Below are 22,625 nucleotides of genomic sequence, written 5' to 3'. Positions count from 1 at the left end.
TGTTAAGATCTCATTAGTAGTAAAACATCACAGTAAAAGTTTAACAATTTCTTTTGACAAAACTCTCACAATTGCTCTAGGTCACACTTTTCCTGAAGCTTATTTGCAAAAAGTCTCCTCCTCCTCTTTTTTTTTTTTTTTTTTTTTCACTTGTTTGTCACCAGTGCCCTGAAAACAAATTTATCTTTATAAAAATAATCAACAGGTGAAAAAAATACCTTCACCTGTGGAATTAGATAGTTTTAGTTTGTACTTACAATGATCCTTAGCAGCCATTTATATAATTGAATTAAGGTTGAAGTATCAAAAGCAGTTAGAAGCATTGTTATCCCTTGAAATAAGAAATATGTAACTTTACACACATATGTATAGTTTTATATGTGTGTATGTTTAATGTTTATATACTATATGACCTTCTTGGATCTTAATGTAATAACAATCTATCCTCTCTAGTGGAAAATGGGATACTGGTAGTCCCTGGAATGCCACAGCAAATATTACATTAGTTGGTAGCAGCCTGGAATAACGTGCCTTTGGAAGACAATGGCTTAAATCGTTAAATAACTGCTGTGCTATATTTCTGTGGTAGGAATGATGACTCTACATACACTAAATTCTTCTGACAGCACAGGAGAATTAACAACAACAATAAAATGACAAGTTCAGACCTTCAAATAACCAGGTCATGGCACAGTTAAAGAACATGCTTCTATGATTTCTCCAAAAATATATTTTATCTCTTATAATAAAGGAGCCAATATTTCTGAAACCAGATCCAAAATTTGATTCTGAAGACAGAAGTACAAACAAGTTGAATCCCGATCCTTTCAAGGTCTTTTGTTGATTAGGAAATAGCAATATCCTGAAGATTATACTAGAGACATTTGAGAGGATTTAGATGAATCTGAGGATTTAGGTGGATCTTACTGATCCTTTCTTACTATTTCCTTACTATTTCCTTTTCTCCTGTGTAAGGAGACTACACTCTTTTTCTTTTAAGAGCCTGTACTGTCTTCATCTGAAACAATCACTATTCTTCATGATACCCATTTGTATTAGTTATTATTATTTCCAAAAGTATTATTAGAGTCTGACTTAAAAATTCCTGAAGGGAATGAGTCCAAAGTCATTGGAGGAGGAACTTAGAGGAGACAACATTTGCACCAAAAGAAGAGCAAGGTTTTGATACTTTTATCAGGGAAAATATGGAGCAATATGTATGGAAATTAATTCTTAAGGTCAAAAAACAGTCAAGAAGGAAAATTCATTTAAAGTGGGCTGAATTTAGCAATATAGGCACATATACCAGATATTTTGGACTCATGTGTTAGTTGACTTATGGTGCTTGGATCGATAACCAAAAACTAATCTAAATGGTGTCTATTTTAAATGAATTTGGAGAGCTGTGACTGTCTTGATATAATGTCCTTAAATAAATCCCAAATCTTAAAGATACAGGAATGTTGTAATGGTTTTATCTTTAGTAATATCTCCTGGGAGGTCTTGAGAGGGCACTCTTACATTCAGGTCACCATAGCATTGAAAATTTATTTGTGAGGGAAGCACCAGTGTTCTTGAAGAGTTCTGAATTGAATGTCTTCTTCAGGCAGGAAATAACAAATGGAAGAAGTTTCTTGATATTAATGCTCATGCTGATATTCCAGATTAAGAGATACGGAAGCCCTTAATAGGGATTTAATGGCCAATGCAGTCACTGAAATGGGCAGCAAAGCTGTTACAGTAATAATAATAATTTTCATTTTGGGTACCTTTTGTAGAAGCAAGTTGATCATGGAGATTATAGCAGCAAAACAAATGGACATCATATTGCAATGTTACATTGCATTTTATTTTTTTGTTTATTTATTTATGTATTTATTTATTTATTTATTTATTTATTTATTTATTTATTTAGAGAGAATTCAAATGTGGGGAAACAGAGAGAGAGAGAGAGAGAGAGAGAGAGGGAGAGAGAGAATCCCAAGCAGGCTCCGCACTGTCAGCACATAACCCGATGCAGGCCCAAACCCACAAACCGTGAGATCATGACCTGAGCTGAAATCAAGAGTCAGATGCTCAAACAACTGAGGCACCCAGGTGCCCCAATATTTTAAAATCAAAACTAAAACAAGACAGAAAAGGCTCACCTGGAGACCTTATTTCAGTTATCATATTACAAGGGGAAGACCTTTATCATATTGGGGAGTGAAGACCTTTGGTCACAGACCCAGGTTTTGTAAAGTAGGCTGAATCTCTACATAAAATACCCAGTAACAGTGGAACAACTTTATATTCTAACTCACATCTTTCTAGTTTTTAGAAGAAAGAAAAAAAACTATGCTGTTGCAACATATTCTGTCAGGTTGCTAGTTTTGACTGGGGTGCAGACAAAATAAGGCTGAAGGCTACCTGCTCCTCCACTTGTCCTGTAATCTAGTAACTCAACAGCACATAAAATTTTATGCAAATAAGGATACTGTATAAACCCTCTAATAATTCACGCAAGGAGAAAAACAGACAAACTTCTAAGGATTGGGAGAAAAACCATGACTTTTTTTTTCCTTTTTTTTTTTTTTTAACGTTTATTTATTTTTGAGACAGAGAGGGACAGAGCATGAACAGGGGAGGGTCAGAGAGAGAGAGAGAGACACAGAATATGAAGCAGGCTCCAGGCTCTGAGCTGTCAGCACAGGGCCTTACGCGGGGCTCGAACTCACAGACTGTGAGATCATGACCCGAGCTGAAGTCGGACGCTCAGCCGACTGAGCCACCCAGGTGCCCCACCCATGACTTTTTATATTAAATAACAGCCCTCATTTTTAAAGAGCTTCAACTTTGTTACTGGATGCTCGGTAGAGACTGAAAGGGACATCCTACCTATAATCATGTGGTCTCAGCTATGCAATGTAATTAGCTATTATCAGATTCGTAAATCCCTGGAGTCAGGCTTTTACAGATTCTGATACCATAAATAAGTAACATGATCTTGTAGCTCAGACTCTCATGGGATCTAATTTTACTGAATTGCCACCTCTATTTTAATTCTATGGCCTGTTAGGGAATCAATTGACTGGGAGAAAAAATATATATAAATATAAATACACACACACATAAGATTTATCAATTTATTAGAAGGAATTATCTCATGTGAGTGTGGAAACTGAGAAGTGTGCAGTTGGCAAACTTGAGATCCAGAAGAGCTGATGGTGTAGCTCCAGTTTGAGAGCTGGTAAACATGAGACCCAAAGAGTAAGATTTCAGTTGCAGTCTGAACACAGGAATATAATGGTGTTCCTGTTCACATAGTCAGGCAAGAAACATTCTACTTATTCACGGGAAGGTCACCTTTTTTGTTCTATCTGGGCTTTTACTAGATTAGATGAGGCCCACTCACATTAAGAAGGGCAATCTGCTTTATTCAGTCTATTGATTCAAATGTTAATCTCATCTACCACCACCCTCACAAATGCCAAGGAAATGTTTGACAAATATTTTAGTATCCCATGGTCCAGTCAAGTTGACATATTAAATTAATTATCACACACCTGAAAGATAATTGTGTAGGAAAATGCTTTCAGGGGCAGAATTTTGAGCATGGCACCTGGTTGTTCACTTTGCATGAGAAGATAATTGGCTGGAGGTACAGACAAGTATCAATTCATTGACATTAACAGTCAGGTGCACTGACTAATAATTTACCCAATGGCAACAACCCTAGAAGCAGTACAATTAAAAAGATTAGGAAATGATTTGGTTAAGAAGATTAATGATGGAACTTCTAAGAATTGGAGTGTGTGTGTGTGTGTATATATATATATATATATGACTTATAATAAGCAGGTAAGATAAGATTTCTCATTGTGTGGATGTCAGTCAGCCTCTTTATCTACCACCTAGTGTTTACTCACTAGACTCATGAACAAAGTGACAATGGATGCTGGTATAGAATTGGCTTAGCCTCAAATACATAAGCTTCTCACAAAGGTACCTCTGCTGCTCCATGACCAAATTCCTACAGTGAAAATAAAGTAGGAACCCTACATATAGTATATGTTCCTGGAGGAAAGAGTGGCAGTAAGCTCTGGTGGCTATTTAATGAATTTTTACCCTTTGAATCACAGAGTGGGTAGCAATTTCCCCCCATTAGTATCGTCACTTACTCTAGATAAGCATTTTCATTCTGTGTCTCTAATTTTTCTGTCCTCATTCTTATCCATTGATTTACAGAATGCATTATTTGCTATCATTATATCCCACACAATGTTGCTTCTGACCAAGGCATTCTCTTTACAACAAAGGAGTGAAACAATAAACTCATACCCAAGGGAATCAGTCACCTTACAGTGTCCTTCATCACCCAAAAGTAGTTGGTCCAGTAAATATAGTGGAGTGACATGGAAGACTTGATTATGGTATTTTCTGCATAACAGCACTTGGTGGAATTGGAGAAATGTTCTAAAAAATTTGTTTATGCTCTGATGACCACAAATGTTGTTTTTTCTTAGAAAACAGATTGGAGATTCAATGGTTGAAAGTGAGAATGACCCCTTTCATTATAATCCCTAAGAAACCCCTCAAAAGTTTTTTGTCTCCCCTCCCTATAGTGTACTGCTTTAATGGTTTAGAGGTCTTTGTTCCCAAAGGAGGAATACTTTTAAAAGGGCACTATGTTGGGGCACCAGGGTGGCTCAGTCGGTTAAGCATCTGACTTTTCAGCTCAGGACATGATCTCACAGTTCGTGAGTTCAGGCCCCACATCAGGCTCTGTTCTGATAGCCCAGAGCCTGGAACTTGCTTCAGATTCTGTGCCTCCCTTGCTCTCTGCCCCTTCCCTGCTCACACTCTGTCTCTCAACAATAATTAAATGTTAAAAGAAAATAAATAAATAAAAGGACACCATGTTGGTTTCACTGAACTAGAAATGAAGAAAATGATCTTACTCTTATGAGTTTCTAATGTAACAGAACCAAAAGGTAAAGGCCAACTGTTTGTAATTATAATACTAATTATTGAAGGTTCAGTAGAATTTTTGCTACTCAGTGGGGGCAGAGAGGATTATATTTGTCCATCAGTGGATTCTCAAGACCACAGCTTTCAAATTCAGGCATGGTACTTAAGGAATAAACGTTTGAGTCACCTTACTACACACAGTATCACAAACTTGTGAGGCACTGAGGACAAATGGAACATAGTATGGAAAATGAAAGAAGGATGTTTTAAATAGCAACTAAATGCCAGTTGTTATGAGGACCAAACAAATAATCATATTATCTGCATTGTTCTGCATCTTATCAATTGCCTTTTTAAAAATCTTCCTTTTTTTCTACACAACTTTACATAAAGTTTATGGAGGTGACTTTTAGTATTCAGTCTTCAGTTTACAAGTTATAGAAGGGGTTTGTGATTAAACTAGAAAAGTAATAAACCCCATCTAGTGCTGTATATAGTATGGAGTTTGATGAGAATTTTAGGAAAAAAAGCAAACACGTTGTTACTTGTCATAACATGTAACATGTCATAACATGGCCACATGATCCTGTTGCCATTGTTTGGGAGATATGCTTGAATAGAAGGCTATGTATTGGCACTGAAGAACCAAAGAGAAGGATTGTGCCACATTGATCACTGGTACTCAGAAACATTCTCAGCAGCTTCTGTACTCTCTCCTATAGCTCAGAAGCCTACGTCTAGAAAACAAATTTCTTGGAATGTTTTGGGGCAGGTCTTTGGTTTAGAATATAATAATATGTGTGACTCTCATTAGATCTGGAAGACAGAAGTGAAACACAACTCTATTCTTCCTTTTGCAGCAGAAAGCAAAAGCATGGATATGGTGAATATGAGATTTCTTAGTGTCTACTGGTCGTTGTCTCTTAAGAATCATTTCATTTGGTGTTGCTTGCAACCAGCTCTGCAGTAACCATCACCAGTGACTTTCACCATTCACCATCACCAGTGACTTTCGGTACCTTTCAAGGTGGATTGGAAATAACCTTATAATTCCCCTCAAATTAGCAACAAACCTGAGATCTATTAGTGGCATGCCCTCACCTTTTACTTCTCAGTTCTTTCAACAGATTTGTAAGCTCTTAATATTCTGTGCTAAACTCCATCCTGCTTGCAATGTATAAAGAGGTTTATGTTATTCCAATAGAACCATCAATGATAAAAGATTATAACAGAAGTGAACGAGGATTTATAAAGATATATAAAATAATACTAAATGGACTTCTATGCTTGTTTAAATGTCACAATGCATATGACAAAGTAGTTGCTATTAAATATATAAGAGGGCTCTTAATATCAACAGTTAATATCAATAAATAAAAAGACAGACATCTACAGAGAAATTAGAAAAAAGATGTTAAGAACCAGTACTTAAGAATTATATGTGGTCATTGTTATCACTTGTTATTTTGTTCTCTGAAAGTGCAACTCAAACAAAAATATGCCCCAAAAAACCCCAAAAACAAACACACAACAACAACAAAAGGAGAATAAAGCATCCATATAACATTACTGTAAGAAAATATGTTCCAGGAGGGGGAATAACAAAACTTCCCAATAGAAAAATAACACATGGGAGAAAACTGAGACATTAAAGCAGATAAAATTTGAACCCAACATTCCAAAATTAATATGAAAATATTAAATATTTAATTACAACTTTCATGAAAAGCAGTAAGAACCCAGGAAAGAAATGGCCAGTGAAGAGGAGGATAAATAGGAAGAAAGGAAACACAACAGTAGCATACATAGAGAAGTGAAGTTAGAAAAATTTAACGGAAGAAAACGAAGTACAAATAATTAGTGAACAATTAGTCAAGAGACGACAGGAACCAAATATACAACATATGTAAAGTTGAATTTGTGAAGGAAAAAAATCAAAGCAATGGAACACAAATGCACTGAAACAAATCCTCATATAGTTATTGGATTTATAAAGAATCCATTCTAGGTGAAAAAGATTAAGTCACTTATAAAGGAGAAAAAAAATCAGATAGGTTAAAAAAGAAGGTCTAGATACTCACTTTGGCTGCAATATTCATTGCCAGAAGATCAACACTTACAAAGAGACTCAAAGAAAAAAATATGATACAAGGATCTTCTATCCAGCAGAGTTGTCTTCCAAGTATAAAGGATATAGACAAAACAGTACTGAATGTAAAATAGCAGCATATATTTTTCATATGAGCCCTTCTTCAAGAAAAGCTATAGTAAGCTAGGGAATGATTGGAAAAATCCTGGCAAAGGACTTGTAGTGAGAATTTAATATATTCAACTAAAAATTGAAATGATAAAAACCAAGGCATGAATAGGAATAATAGGATAGAATATAAATATTAGATATCCTGATAATGTCAAATGACTAAATGAAAAATGAAAAGGGAAAATAATTTGAATATTAAAGTAATCTTCTTTATTGCCTTATGCACAATAGCCTGTAGTCAAAGGACATTTTTTAAAATGACAAACTCAGTGACAAAGTATGCAGATTTCATACAGAGATAAACACGAGGAAAATTTTACTAAAATTACTAAAATTAAGTGGTGGAGCAGAGGAGGGTACAAGGGAGGAAGAGGATGCGAGATTTTTTTTTTTTTTTTTTTTTTGCTTATAATGAGTAACTACAAAAGAGAGGTCTAAGTATTTTATTCAAAAGTCTTATTATAGGGGCGCCTGGGTGGCGCAGTCGGTTAAGCGTCCGACTTCAGCCAGGTCACGATCTCGCGGTCCGTGAGTTCGAGCCCCGCGTCAGGCTCTGGGCTGATGGCTCGGAGCCTGGAGCCCGTTTCCGATTCTGTGTCTCCCTCTCTCTCTGCCCCTCCCCCGTTCAGGCTCTGTCTCTCTCTGTCCCAAAAATAAACGTTGAAAAAAAAAAAAAGTCTTATTATAAAAATAACTACTTAATAAACTTCTCCAAATATCAGATGATTCATTATGTATAATATATGCATATATAATATAGATAGGATATATTATGTAGATTATGTATATGTGTATATATGTATATATAGTGTATATATTATGTAGATTATATATGTATAATATATAAGAAGATATATATTTACACACACACAAACATAAGCAAAAATATAGACATAAGCAGAATATAGACATATTACCTAGAGGCAAGAAAAAGGGGGAAAAGGAGGAAGAGGGAGAGGAGGGGCAAAAAGGGGAAGAAGAAGAGAAAGAAAATATAATTTATTATATAATTATAATTTAAATTATAATATAATTATAAAATAAGATAATTATATAAAATAAATATAATTTATTACACTTGGGTTTTGATGAATAGTAGGAAACAGTTCAACATTGCACTAACTCTCCAAGACTTATAGGGTAGATTTTCTTTGTTATATACACTGTTAAATGTATCCCCAGTCAAGTGCAGTATTTTAACACAATTATAGACACAATATAAGTGAATATTATAGGATATGTATCAATGATGACATGGGGAAATGAAAATATTTTACTTTAATACAATATATCTAGAATTAATATTTTATTATCATAAAGAAAACAATCATTGAAATGGAAAGGGACAGGGAAGGCGATTAGTTGTATGTGATTATTTTTAAAAAAGCAAGTGGTGGGAAGGTAGGAAGGTATGTTTCTTATTTTGATTATTTTAACATATTTGATTACAGAGTCTATAATCTTTTCAGTGGTTTAAAATGCATTAGAATATTAGTTGCTCTGTAAAGCTTTATTCCTAGCACCTAACACCATGGCTGATAGATGGTAGATGCTTATTAATAGTTGCTGAATGAGAGATCATTTTGGAGAAATGCATGCATAGTCCTTTTACTGGTTCTTGTTCCCAAAGCTAATGGGAAAGAACCATTAGTTTAAAAACTGATTGTTCCTGATAGTTTTTTTCCATCAGATCAAAACACTGGAAGTGGTGAAATGAACATGAGAAAGCATTACATAGAATAACACATGTAACCACAAATATACAGAGAAGTTATAAACATTGTTTATATACATAGTAAAAATTAATACTATATTGAGTAATATATCCTCTAAAATTGGAGAAAAAAGCTGACATTGTGTACAACAAATTGTTGCTTACAACAGCCTAAAATTGAGGAAACGTTCATATATTTTTTCTATTTTTAAGGCCTTTGATATGTTTTGATATGTTGCCTATTTACCTGTTATATGCCTACAAGCACCTCACCACATGGATTCTCTGGGCAACTGTAAAATACTGTGAATTTTATTATTTATTTTTTTAAAGTTTATTTATTTATTTTGAGAGAAAAGAAGTGTAAGAAAGGGGGGGCAGAGAAAGAGAGAGAGAGAATCCCAAGCAGGCTCCGCAGTGTCAGCACAGAGCTTAACGGAGGGCTCAGTCTCACAAACCACGAGATCATGACCTGAGCCAAAATCAAGAGTCAGACGTTTAACTGACTGGGCCACCCAGGTACCCCAATTATTGTGCATTAAAAAAAATCATTTTTAGCTGTTACAGATAAGTAAATGATATCTAGTCATCAATTGACTACAATTAATACTGGACTTAAATGTAATTATTGATTATTTTCATTTCCTTCTTTGAAAGTTTGTAGTCATAACTGTTTTTTTTCTGTTGCTCTATTAATATTTTTTCCAATGAACACTTTATCTCTGTTGTTTAAGGATATCAAAACTTTCCTGTCACTATTATTTGAAAAACTATATTTTTACATTTTTTGCATAAGTATTTGTTTTTCATTTTATGATTTTTGACAGAGATCTTGTATTTTTATTTTATGTAAGCCAATCTTTATATGTATACGAGTGTATGTATATATACATATATATAATATATATAAACTCTCACACTTCTCGAAATATTTCGTACTTACAATTCTTCAAAAGTAATTCTTTAAATCATATCTTATTTTAACATATGCCTGAGACAAATATAGTATCTATGTTTTGTAATAGGTATTAATCCCTCTAGTATCACTGTTGAAACAAGTTGATCCTCTACCTACAGATGTCAAAGGCTAATATTTCCTTCCAGTTGCATTTCTTTATGGGCTTTCTTTGGTGTACCATTGATTCATTTTTGGGGGGAATGTTTGGTCCATTCTTCTTATTTATTTTTATTTTTCTGATGTTAGAGATAAAAATATTCATTGTTATTTGTTAAATAAATCGTTATTACATTCAATGGTCCAAAATGGTTCAAAATAATTTAAAAGATGTACATTTAGAATTCTTGCTTTCACTCAATCTTGTTCACCTTGAGACCATCACACTATTATGTTTTTTTATCATGTTAATTTTTCTTCATACAAAAGAAGCAAATAAGGATGTAGACTTATATTTCTTCCTCTTGCAAGAAGTTGGCATTCTTTTTTTTTAATGTTTATTTTTGAGAGAGAGAGAGGGAGAGAGGGAGAGAGTGAGTGAGTGGGGGAGAGGCAGAGAAAGGGAGACACAGAATCTGAAGCAGGCTTCAGGCTCCGAGCTGTCAGCACAAAGCCTGACACAGGGCTTGAACACATGAACTGAGACATCATGACCTGAGATGAAGTCAGACACTTAACCGACTGAGCCACCCAGGCATCCCAAAAGTTGGCATTCTATAGAGAGTGTTCTTCAGGTAACTTAACATTATAGTCTGCAATATTTCTGTATCTGTGTGTTTAAGTTAGTTTATTTAATTTGTTTCTGTTTATAGATGTTTTAATAATTTCTAGTCTATTGCTGATACAAATGATGCAATAGAGAAACACTTTACAAATGGACTTTATTCTTGTGCAGATGTATCTTTACCATAAAACAAGCAAAGTAGTATTGGTATGTCAAAATTTTTATTACTTAGTCTAATGTATCTTATGTTTTGTAAAAACCCATAGTTCTTGTGTTACTTAAGAAAGTTTGGAGAGAATTGGTATTTGTAGGGCAACCCATCTTCATCCTGAGAGAACCTGGCCTTGATTGTGGCTAAGGCAGAAGAAAATACAACATGGAGAGTTTACTCCTGCTCTTAACTGCCATTGCTTGCAAATGACATATGTCATTTCCTATCATAATCCATTGACTGGAATCAAACATATGCCCACCAACCCAACATTAAAGAGGTAGGTTGAGAAATATATTGAAGTACATGGAATATGCAAAATTTGATGAACATTACTTCCTTTGGTAACGTTAAACCTACTAGAACCAAATAATCCTTTATTTCTTTCCCCACATTTAGATGTAGATCTGTGTCCAGTCATTTTACCTAGTGCAAAGTCCAGTGTGTTGGTCAAACTACTAAAATAAAACAAGCACACTCAAAAAGAAGTAATTTAAAAAGATATAACTATAGAGAGTTATACAAGGTGGTATTTACAAAGGAGATGGCAGGAATAAAGGAAGCTTAAGGAATGGTGGAGCACCCTAAACTTGAAGAAGCAGGAAGCAATTAACACTCTTAGATCTGAAGGGGTAAAGAAGGTGGTGATTGTCACATGCCCTTAGAAGTACATTTGTGTCATGCTTGACCAGAAGCTGTCGAACATTAGTAGAAAAACATATGTTAAAAACAACAACAAGAACAACAACAACGACAACAACAACCACAAAACCCCCAAAACCTCTTTTCCAACTGGAACCATGGAGGGTGCAGAAAAGAAGAAAAAGAAGGTTCCTACTATGCCAGAAGCCATTAGACAAAAGTGAAAGAATTTTGCAGTTGAAGATCGTCTGAGAAAGAAGTTTGCCCAAAAGATGCTTCAAAAGGCCAGGAGGAAGCTTATCTATGAAAAAGCTTATCGTTACCACAAGGAATACAGGCAGATGTACAGAACCTCTACTCGAATGGCCAGGATAGCAAGAAAAGCTGGCAACTTCTATGTACCTGCGGAACTCAAATTAGCATTTATCATCAAGATCAGAGGTATCAATGCTAGGAGCCCAAAGGTTCAAAAGGTGTTGCAGTTTGGGGCACCTGGGTGGCTCAGTTGGTTAAGCGTCCGACTTTGGCTGGGTCATGATCTTGTGCTTTGTGGATTCGGGCTTGCTTCAGGCTCTATGCTGACAGCTTGGAGCCTGGAGCCTGCTTCAGATTCTGTGTCTCCCTCTCTCTCTGCCCCTCCCCTGCTTGCACTCTGTATCTCTGTCTGCCAAAAATAAATAAATATTTTTTAAAAAGGAGTTGCAGTTTCTTTGCCTTTGCCAGATGGTCAATGGCATCTTTTTCAAGTTCAACAAGGCTTCAGTTAACATGCTATGGACTGTGGAACCATACATATATAGCATAAGGGTACCCAAACCTGCAATCAGTGAATGATTTTATCTACAAATTACATTAGACTAAATAATACATTTTTTGATGTGCCAGTACTCCTTTGCATGTTTTATGCTAAAGATACATCTGCACAATTGATGTACAATCATTTGTTATGGCAAAAAAAAAAAAAAAAAAAAAAAACAAGAAGAAAATTGCCCTGACAGATAACACACTGATTGCTCCATCTCTTGGTAAATGTGACATCTTCTGCGTGGAGGATCTACTTCACGAGATCTATGCTGTTGGAAAACATTTCAAAGAAGCAAACAACTTTTGATGGTCCTTCAAATTTTCTTTTCCATGAGGGAAAATGAAGAAAAAGACCACCCATTTTGTTAAAGGTGGATATGCTGGCAACAGGAAAAACCAGATCAATAGGCTTATCAGAAGGATGAACTAAGGTGTCTACCATGATTATTTTTGTAATCTGGTTAGTTAGTAAATGACTACTTTCAAATGGAAAAAGAAAAAGAAAAACAAAAACAAAAACAAAACTCAGTCCAGCAGAGAGAAACATAGAGCAGTATGAAACCTGATATGTCTCTCTCTCAGCTTAATCCCCCTCTAATTTCTGATCTGTGCATTCCATTGGCTGAACACAAGTAGCAGGCAGAAGGCAAGAAAACCAGATTATAAATCCATAGAAGTCAGTCTTTGCTTCACAGCAGGATGAAGAAGGGTGGAAAGTAAATCCAGAATGAGCAAATGGGGAATATCCAAGACATCACAAAACCTCAGGTAATGTCACATAATTTCTTCATATGTCTAAATGTGACTCCTTTGAGTCCAGAGATCAATGAACTAAAATGACAAAGCATCAGCTTACCATCTCTCCATAAACGTATACAGAAAATATAAAGCGGTAGATCAAAGGCAGGATTACCACATTCAAAATGGCAAAAATGAGCAAATACATGAGGCACTGGTGCACAGAAATTTTGAAATTCCTGGTAGTGAAGTTTTTCTATACTGGGAGAGTTCTACCTTCTCCTCAGTAAAAGTGGCAGGAATTATATAAAACAAATACCCTAATAATTTAGATTCTCTGTGTAGTGTAAATGCCTGCCAATAAATGTATTTTTTATTGTAGTGTAAGCGACTGACATTAAGATTTGATTGTGAAGGAATCCATATTAAAAGACATCCATCTTGAATAAACATATTGCCAGCTGCATAACCCACCTACTAGCAAAAATGACCAGATTAGGAATTAAGCCACTCCTATCACGAAGTTTCCTTTCTCAAAAAGCCTTGGTTAACTGAGATAACTGCTTCAGTGACTCTGCTTCTACCTTCCCATCCCTAGTTCCCACTTTTATGCTTTAAATTAGCCAGTGAAAAGTTAACCCATTAAACCCTAGGCACTCCACCGTCGAACTCTAATAAATACAGAAGCTCACATTCAGGGTCTGTGTCTCTCTGCCTGTCTGTCGGTCTGTCTCTCTCTCTCTCTCAATCTTGTCTCTCCCCTCCCCATCTCCTTACCTTGACCTCACTGTGTGCCCTTGGCATGCCATGTTCCTTCCAGGACCTGTGAGTAATAAATCTTGTTCTTCAAAGTTCCTTGATGGTTTCTTGCTGAAATGTCTCCTTTAATCAAAATAAAAACAACACGGGCCAGTCTAGCCACAGCATTGGTCCTGTTGGGGATTCACCACAAATGGAGAATAGGAAAGATATAGAGATATAAAGTAGATGAACAGTTGCTTATGGCTTGGAAGGTGACTGGGAACATAGGAGGTTGAAAGCTAAAGGGTACTGGATTTTTTGTAATTTTATTTTTTTAGAGTAGGTTTTGATTTTCAACAAAATTGAGAAGGAGGTACAGAGATTTTTTTTTCCCAACCACTAGCAATACTAGTGTAAATGGTATTGTTTCCCCCCCAACTTTTTATTTAAATTACAGTTAGTGAAAAAACAGTGCAATAGTAGTTCAAGGTGCAGAACCTAGTGTTTCATTACTTACATACAACACTCAGTGCTGATCACAACAGGTGCCCCCCTTAATACTACCATCACTCTTTCAGATCACCTCCCCTCCACCTCCCCTCCAGTAACGCTCAGTTTTTTCTCTATAGTTAAGGTCTGTTTTCTGGTTTGCCTACCATTTTATTCACCTATGTACATTTGTTTTGTTTCTTAAATTCCACATATGAGTGAAATCATATGATATTGTCTTTTTCTGATTGACTTATTTTGCTTAGCGTAATACACTCTTACTCCATCCATGTAGTTGCAAATAGCAGGATTTCATTCTTTCTGATGGCTGAGTGATATCCCATTGTATATACATACCACATATTCTTTATCCCTTTATAAGTTGATGGACATTTGGGCTCTTTCTGTAATTTGGCTATTGCTAATTCTGCTATTAACATTGGGGTGCATGTGCTCCTTCTAATAAGTATTTTGTAAATACCTAGTAGTGCAATTGATGGATCACAGGGTAGTTCTATTTTTAACTTTTTGAGGAACCTCCATACTTTTTTCAGAGTGGCTGTGCCAGTTTGCATTCCCACTAACAGTATAAGAAGATCCCCTTAAAATACAATATCCACTTGAAAAAACCCTCAATAAAGTAGAGATAGCAGTAACATACCTCAACACAATATGGGCCATATTTGAAAAAAAACACAGCTAATATCATCCTCAATGGGGAAAAACTGAGAGCTTTTCTTCTATGGTCAGGAACAGGACAGGGATATTCATTCTCACTAGTATTTAACTTAGTACTAAAGTCCTACACTCACCAATCAGACAACAAAAAGAAATAAAAGGCATCCAATCAGCAAGGAGGAAGTCAGATTTTCACTGTTTACAGATGGCATGATATTCCATATAGAAAACCTGAAAGACCCCACCAAAAAACCACTAGAACTGAAACATTAATTCAGTAAAGTTGCAGGATTCAAAATCAACATACAGAAATCTGTTGCATTTCTTTTTAAAAAAATTTTAATGTTTATTTATCTTTGAGAGATAGAGAGAGAGACAGAGTACAAGTGGGGGAGAGGCAGAGAGAGAGAGAGAGGGACACAGAATCCGAAGCAGGCTTCAGGCTCTGAGCTGTCAGCACAGAGCCCGATGCAGGGCTCGAACTCATGGACTGCGAGATCATAATCTGATTTGAATTCAGACGCTTAACCGACTGAGCCACCCAGGTGTCCCCTGTTGCATTTCTACACATCAATAATGAAGAAATAGAAAGAGAAATCACGGAATCCATCCCATTTATAATTGGACCAAAAACCACAAGATACCTAGGAATAAACTTAACCAAGAGGAAAAAGATGTGTACTACGAAAACTATAAAACACTGATGAAGGAAACAGAAAAAGACATAAAGAAATGGAAAAACAGCCATACCATGAATTGGAAGAACAAATATTGTTAAAGTGTTTATACTACCCAAAGCAATGTACACGTTTAATGCAATCCCTATCAAAATGCCAATAGCATTTTTCAGAGAGCTAGAAAAAAAACAATCCTAAAATTTGTATGGAACCACAAAAGACCACAAATAACCAAAGTAATCTTGAAAAAGAAAATCAAAGCTGGAGACATCACAATCCAAATTTCAAGTTACATTACAAAGCTGTAGTGATCAATACCGTATGGTACTAGCACTAAAACAGACACATAAATCAATGGAATAGAATAGAAAACCCAGAAATAAACCCACAACTATGATCAACTCATCTTCAACAAAGCAGGAAAGAATATCCAATGGGAAAAAGTCTCTTCAACAACTGATTTTGGGAAAGCTTGATGGCAACATGCAAAGGAATGAAACTGGACCACTTTCTTAGTCTATACACAAAAATAAACTCAAAATAGATGAATGACCTAAATGTGAGAACTGAAACTACAAAAATCCTAGAGGAGAACATAGGCAGCGACCTCTGTGACATGGGCCATAACAACCTCTTTCTAACTCTGTCTCCCAAGGCAAGAAAAACAAAAGGAAAAATAAGCTATTGGAACTTCATCAAGATAAAAAGCTTCTACACAGCGAAGGGAACAACCAACACAACTAAAGGGCAATTTTCAGAATGAGAGAAGAAATTTTAAAATGACATGTCTGATAACGGGATAGTATCCAAAATATATAAAGAACTTATAAAATTCAACACCCCAAAACCAAATGCTACTGTTATAAAATAGGCAGAAGATTTTTTAAGTTTATTCATTTCTTTTGAGAGAGAGAGAGAGAGAGAAAGAGAGGGAGAGCAGGGGAGAGGCAGAGAGAGAGGGAGAGAGAGAATCCCAGGCAGGCTTTGCACCATCAGCACAGAGCCCAACACAGGGCTTGAACCCATGAAAGGTGAGATCATGACCTGAGCCAAAATCAAGAGTCAGATGCTCAAGTGACTGACCTACTCAGGTGCCTCAAAAAAATAGGCAGAAGACACAAATAGACATTTTTCCAAAGATGACATCCAGATGGCCAACAGACATATGAAAAGGTGCTCAATATTATTCATCATCAGGGAAACACAAATCAAACTGCAATGAGATACCACCTCACACCTGTAAGAATGGCTATAATTAGCCACATAGGAAACAACAGATGTTGGCAAGGTTTTTTTTTTTTTTTTTTTAATTTCAAATTCCACTGTTTATTGCTGGTATGTAGAAAACCAATTGACTTTTGTATATTAACCTCACATTCTGTAACCTTGCTATAATCATTTAATAGTTCCAGAAATACTTTCGTTGATTTTTCAGATTTCTACATAGATAGGTGTGGGGTGAGGAAAAGCATTTTGTAGTCTTATGATTAGGTCTCAGCCTTTTAATGAGCCTATGCCTCTAGACTGTGATCTTCTCTCTTTTGTTCTCCACCAGTAGGTGGAACAGGATGGCTAGTGTGGGCTAGAATTGGATATTTTCCTAACACACTCAGTTAAGTTCTGATAGTATCCCAGCAGGTTAGGCTTTGATTAACTAATTTCCTCTGAGGTGTAGGCCTTTGTAAGAAGAACAGAGGGGCTGGGAAGCCTCAGTGGGTTAATTGTCTCCCTTCCACTCATGGTTCATAGGCTGGAGCCTGGCATCAGGCTCTCTGCTGTCAGCATGGAGCCCACTTCAGATCTTCTGTCCCCCTCTGTGTCTGCCCTTTCCCCACTCATGACCTCTATTTCAAAAATAAATAAAAACACCTGGGGTCCCTGGGTGGCTCAGTCCATTAAGCATCCAATTCTTGATTTTGGCTCAGATCAAGATCTCACAGTTAGTGAGTTTAAGCCCTACATTGGACTCTGTACTGACAGTGAGTAGACTTCTTGGGATTCTCTCTCTCCCTCTCTCTGTGCCCTTCCAGTGCTCGTGTGCACTCTCTCTCTCTCTCTCTCTGTCTCAAAACAAATGAGCTTAAAAAAAAAGAATCTTTAAATAAGTAAATAAAAACGTTAAAAAAAAGAAGAGGGGCACCTGAGTGGCTCAGTCAGTTAGGTGTCTGACTGCGGCTCAGGTCTTGAGCTAATAGCTCAGAGCCTGGAGCCTACTTCAGATTCGGTTTCTGTCTCTTTCTGCACCTTCCCTGCTTGTGTGCTTTCTCTCTCTCTCTCTCTCTCTCTCTCTCAAAATATAAACATTAAAAAAATTTAAAAATAAATAAAATTTAAAAAAGAAGAACAGAGGGCACCTAGGTGGCTCAGTTGGTTAAGTGTCCAACTCTTGATATTGGCTGGGGTCACAGTCTTGTGGTTTTGCAATCCAGCCCCGAGTTTGCTTTGTGCTGACAGTGAACAGCCTGCTTGGGATTCTCTTTCTCCTTCTCTCTCTGATCCTCTCCTGCACACATGTGTGTACTCTCTCGCTCTCTGTCTCTCTCTCTCGCAAAATAAATAAATAGACTTAATAAATAGACTTAAAAAAAAAGGAACAGAGTACTCTGGCATGTTTCAAAATGGTTCCTTTTTTGCATTCCCTGCTGGAAGCCCCAGAGGATTTTTCTCCGATATTTAGTGTGGGAATCTGATGGAGCTCCTAGAAGTTAATCTAACAATATTGTGGAGGTTTATCCTATAACTGAGTCCCCTTGGAGTTTTTCATTCCCAGAGCTGTCTGCACTGAGCCTCCAGCAATTCACATTCAAGTTTTCCTACCTCAGCACTAGTTCCATCAGGTGTTTCCACTTGTGAGTGTCTGTTCCAGATAAGCTATTACTCCTTATATTCATTCACCTCTCTCTCTCTCTCCAATCTTGGGATCAGTAGTTTTTCCTGTGTCTTCCCTCTGTTATGGATCTGAGAAAAGTTGATTTTTCAGTCTGTTCAGCTTTTTTACTTGTTGTTAAGAGAGAGTGTTGACCTTCAGGCTTCTTACATGCAGAACTGGAAACCACAATTCCTGTAATGAAAATGTTCTAAAATTGTGGTGATGGTTGTACATACCTGTGAATAGAAAAATACCATTGAATTGTACACTTTAAATGGATGCATTGTAATGAAATGGTATGTGAGGTATAGATCAATAAAGCTGTTAAAAATATGCGGATTCCAACCAATAAAAGTGTTTTGAATGCCTAAAAAATAAATTTAAAAAAGTTAAACAAAAAAAAGGGGGGCGCCTGGGTGGCTCAGCTCGTTGAGTGTCTGACTTTGGCTCAGGTCATGAACTCACGATTATGAGTTCGAGCCCCGCATTGGGATCTGTGCTGAGAGCTCGGAGCCTGGAGCCAGCTTCAGATTCTCTCTCTCTCTCTCTCTCTCTCTCTCTCTCTCTCTCCCCCCTCCCCTGCTCACGCTCTGTTGCTCTTTCTCTCTCTCTCAAAAAATAAAAATAAAAAATACAAAAAAAAACCTTGAAAATTGTTTTGTATGCCTGTGTCCTTCAACTTTGTTGTACCAGAGAATATGTGCAAATGGTGTGATTTATGATAAATACCTGTCCCACTTCTGGGTGTTTGGAGCTTCAGTAACTGTGGTCTTGCAGACAATGACTATATATACTTATATGATGGATCCCCAATAAAAGCCTTGGTATCTTAGGCTCATGTGACTTCACGGGTAGACAATACTTCACACAGGTTTCCTCATGTTGTTGCTGGAAAAATTAACCATATCCTGTGTTGAGAGAGAACTTTTGGAAGTTTGCATATAGATTTCTCCAGACTTTGCCCCATGCCCCATTTTATTTTTCATCAGTTTTATTTTTATCCATTTGTGTAATAAACCATAATCATATGTACAATGACTTCTAAGACCTGTGGGTCTTCTAGCACATCACCGAATCCAGTAATAGTCCTGGAAATTCCTGACACAATTGTTCAGGGAAAGTCTTATATAGAGATCAGCAGCCCTCTTCCTTCTTATCTGAAACATGTGGGTCTAAAGATTGTAAAGGTATGAAAAGGGAGTGTGTAGAAAATTTATGCCTATCTTTAATTCTTCACTTGAAAGCGACACAGAGATTGGAAGTTATATGGTTCCTAACTGCTGGACAGGGCATCTTGCCAATATAAGTTAGAATGTGGACTCTGGTGAGTGATGCTTTCAAAAAGATCCAATTCTTTTATAATTCAAAAAGATATTAAAGGAGATCTTCTGAAATATGTGACATGTAAAACAAATGCACATAAAGTATCTTACAGGAAAAAACAAATTGGTTGTAATAATCAGAAAGCTCATAGAAAAGTAAAATGAGCTATGAATAGAACTTTATCATAAAAAGTTAAATAGATTATGTCCAACTTGCAACTTTTAATACAATCTAATGTTTGTGCAAGGGTTTATGCAAGATATATTTTATATAAACACTCTTAGAAATACAAATGTTGGATATGTTTGAAAGCTTAATTAGGAAAATTAAGAGATATATTTGAGTTCTGTAAATTCACTGAAACAAACAAGAGGGATATTTATTTTTAAATGTAGATTTGCCAATTGTTTTAATAACCTGAACTAAAATTATATTGAGCACATGCAGTATGTTATTTCTAGTATGCATTTATTGGTAGGAATCTCATAAGTTCTCTAGTCTTCCAAAATCAACATAACTTTTTTAAAAGAGAATAATTAGCACATTTAAGGTCTTGTTTTCTTTTCAGATAATACATGTAAAATTCCGGACTTTGAGGTATTTTAATTTTCCAACTGTCATTCACTGATTTCATCACAATTAACCCAGTTAACAAAAACACAGTATGTTTCAGCCAAGGCTATTTTTACTTAGTTTTGTCTTCTGTAGCTGTGAATTTCCAAACACATTGACTCTGAAGAAAGCTATCAATAAAAAATATTCAAACTAGAATATTAGAATTTTGCATTTCAAATTCTCTAATGAGACTTAACAAGAAATCAGGCATATAATATTAAGAGAGAAGCAAGTAAAAGAGAAGTAAAACAAAAATTAAAGAAAGAGTGTATTCAAGAAAGCTTATGAGGAAACAAGGCAAAGATACAATGCACAATATCATGGCAGGAGTGAAAGAAAAAAAAAACACTTAAAAACTTAAAAAAATGCACACAGTAGCGCAGTATAGGCAGTATAGCAATAGGAAGTAATTAAATATATATTTATATATTATTTTGTAATATTGTACAATATATATACTATATATAGTATAAATATAATATGTAAATATATAATAAATATATGTATGTATATATAAATAAAATGTATATACATTTATATGTATAAATATATACATATATGCATATGTATGCATATAAAGGTGTATCTAAATATATGCATATAATTTTATATACTTATATGTATAATTATATATAAATGATTAACTCAAAGCAAAAAAAAAAGACAAATTTGAGAAAAAAACACATGCATCAATTGTAGCAACCAGAGCTTGTTCTTATCACAACTAAAGGAAGCAGGAAGAAAAATAATAATTTAAGCTTAGGTAACTAATACAATGTTGAGTAGGAATGTAGAAATGGTTGAAAAACATTCAAATGTCTCCAATGCTATTTTAAAGAAATGAGGATACAACTATATAGTTCTTTAATTTCAAAGAGAATAATTGGGAAAATAAAAGTTGAAGAAATTTCTGATAAAACAAATTGCATATCGGCAAAGCTCTCTAAAAAGCCATTTGCTGTGAAATGTTACAACTTTGAAATGAGCATAATGATCATTAAAGATTAACAGTTTAAAGAAGCCCATTTTTTCCCCTAATCCAGAGCTTATAACAAGAAGCAAAAGCTTAATGGAAGCTATATAGAAATAAATGTCAACACAAATTTAGGAACTTTAAGACGAAAACACTGTAAAATAAACTCAAGATTCAGCAAAACAGTTCATATTACTTTTTAACAATTATTATCTTAATGGAGTGGCCTTCCCATTGAGGTATGATGTGTGTGCAGAGTGGGAAGAGAGAAGGTATTTGAACGTGTGTGCATACAAGGATGTTTAGTGTACATTCTGATATATTCTTTCAAGATAAGCATAATTTTAATTAAGGTGAATTTCATTGGCACATAAACAACATATATTTTAAGTTACAAAATATGGTAAGAGCATTCCTGCTCATTGCAAGTAAACCTCAAATAAAGCAGAAACCATTCTATCATAATTTCTGACACATATGCTACCTTTCTATCCTCTATATGCCTACATTTATCTATCTTCAGTTATCAATTATATACTTTTCTGTGTTCTTCAGTCAGTGGATTTGGCAGCATATACTCAGGGTCAAACTAGTCATTCAATTTCAAAATGAAACACAAAAGACAGCATATATTTTTCAATTTTTCTTTAGTATTTTGTAAACTTAAGGTGACAAATATCAATCGTACATAATAAAAGTTTCTTTATGTTGGGACTGAAACCTTTCTTTTTCTCTTTTCATGGAAGTCTATGACAAAATTGTGATAATAGACTTTCATTAATGGAAAATACTTAAAGATGCTTTGGTGAATGCATTAAAAAATGCATTTTAACTCAGATGCTATACAAAATTATAGTTAAGTAAATAGTTATATTTACTTATATTGGTTTTACAGTTTTATTTATTTTTAATCTATCAAGCACTAATCTAATTTGCAAAACACCTGAAAATATCACACACATTTTAAAATCTGTTGCAGTGTTGCCATCTGATAGAATTGCTATAATTGCTGCTATAAAATTCCCCTTTTGAAATGATTTGAAGGAATATTCTTTTTTTTTTAAATGTATGCTTTGTTAGATTGCCCTGGACAAAATTTAATGTTATATTATGTGATTTAGTAGAAATAGTTTGTTGCAGTCATAACATCCCTATTTCTGGCAAGTAAATAAACTGCCCAACAAAATAACCCTAGGAAGTTCTTTCCTTTTCTACTAAAAATATCTCCACCTCAAATCCCCTCCATATTGAATACATTGTTG

At 35.3% G+C, this 22,625-nt stretch overlaps 1 pseudogene; it reads left to right on the top strand.

The window, feature by feature from the left end:
- The first annotated feature begins 11,614 nt into the window (after positions 1-11,614).
- On the top strand, positions 11,615-12,742 carry LOC112849727 (large ribosomal subunit protein uL30-like; annotated as a pseudogene).
- The last annotated feature ends 9,883 nt before the right edge of the window (positions 12,743-22,625 follow it).

Source organism: Puma concolor, chromosome C2, assembly GCF_028749965.1.
Source record: "Puma concolor isolate L17-30 chromosome C2, mPumCon1.1.hap2, whole genome shotgun sequence".
Lineage (NCBI taxonomy): Eukaryota > Metazoa > Chordata > Mammalia > Carnivora > Felidae > Puma > Puma concolor.
This window is presented reverse-complemented; position numbering and strand designations above follow the sequence as displayed.